This window comes from Dunckerocampus dactyliophorus, chromosome 11 (assembly GCF_027744805.1).
Source record: "Dunckerocampus dactyliophorus isolate RoL2022-P2 chromosome 11, RoL_Ddac_1.1, whole genome shotgun sequence".
NCBI classification, from domain to species: Eukaryota; Metazoa; Chordata; class Actinopteri; order Syngnathiformes; family Syngnathidae; genus Dunckerocampus; species Dunckerocampus dactyliophorus.
The window spans coordinates 1,336,999-1,338,548 of record NC_072829.1 but is presented as its reverse complement, the minus strand read 5'-3'; positions in this window follow the sequence as shown (position 1 = coordinate 1,338,548).

Here is a 1,550-nt window from a genome sequence, read left to right as displayed (position 1 = left end):
CTTTTACTATTTTGACTTTATTCTTGTAAAATTCCAACTGTTTTTGTTCATTGTTTCCATTTATTTCAACTTTGTTCTTGTGGATTTTCCTCTCATAATTATGAATTTATTCCAATATTTTTTAATTTATTCTTGTAACATTTTCCTCTTTATTCGTTGTTTTTTCATAATATTACGACTTTTTAAAAAATGATGTCTTCCTTTGCTACTTCAGTGTTATGCTACTGAAATTAAGTTACTTCTCATCTTAATATTAGGACAGTATTCTCATAAAATTATGACTTTTTCTTGTTAGATGACAACTTTTTCCTTTTAATGTATTGACTTTATTCTTGTAAAATTGCTGCCGATTTAAAATTTTTTATGTGCAGCGCCCCAAATTTGACTCCAAAGAATAAAAAGAGATGAGTAAAATAAATTGCTGAATACGGCCTATTAGTAAAAAAAAAATTTTTAAATTAGGAAATTAAATTTGTAAACTTATGGGAAAAAAGTCATATATTTGCAAGAAAAAAAGACTCAAAATATTACAAGAAAAAAGTCGTAAATCTAGGAGAATAAAGTTGTACATTTACGAGCAAAAAGTCGTAAATTTACGAGAAAAAAAGTAGTAAACTTACGAGAAAAAAAGCCACAATATTACAAGAATAAAGACGTAAATTTAGGAAAATAAAGTCATAATTTACGAGATAAAGGTGTAAATTTACAAGAAAAAAAAGTCCTAAATTGATGAGAATGAAAGCGGTAAATTTACAAGAAAAAAACTTGCAATATCATGAGAATAAAGTCATAAATTGATGAGAAAAAAGTTGTAATATTACTAGAATAAAGTGGTAAATTGAGAAGAATAAAGTGTTAAAATTAGGTGTGATGGTGTCAGGCGTATCAGAGGGAAAATAAACTGTAGCCCTTCGGGAAAGAAGGAAACTTTCCTCTTGCTTCAGGCAAGCTTTTATTTATAACGTGGCAGCAAAACACAGCATTTGAGCACAAACAGATTAGCATGTCTAGCTAGCCCCCTACACATGCCCAAGGCCAAAGGTCACAGAGGTCCCCCCTTTTCATAGCTAACATAAACGTACCAGTTTAAAACTCAGAATACTACGAAATTTTATTCTCAAAATCTCAGATAATTGTAATACTCCGCCTGTGGCGTTAGGAGAAAGGTAATATTAACACTTTTTTACTTGTAAGTTTACTACTTTATTCTTGTAAATTAATGACTTTATTCTCGTAAAATTACGACTTTATACTTGTAAATTTATAACTTTATTCTCCTAAATTTACAATTTTGTTCTCAAAATCTCAGATTTTTTTTCCAATGTGGCCTTAATACTCTGGTACTGGTACTGTAAAGGAAATACACTGATTAGCCATACATCGGATTCTTTCGCTTGTGTGCGCTGCTTGTCCTAGAAGTAAAACAGTCATATCAGGAAACTCAACCAATGTGATGCTCTTAATTTGAAGTTTAAACGCAAACATCCGCTCTGAACACTGAAGTAGCGGAAGTACAATGCTCTTAATGTAAACAGTATAACATAACAATA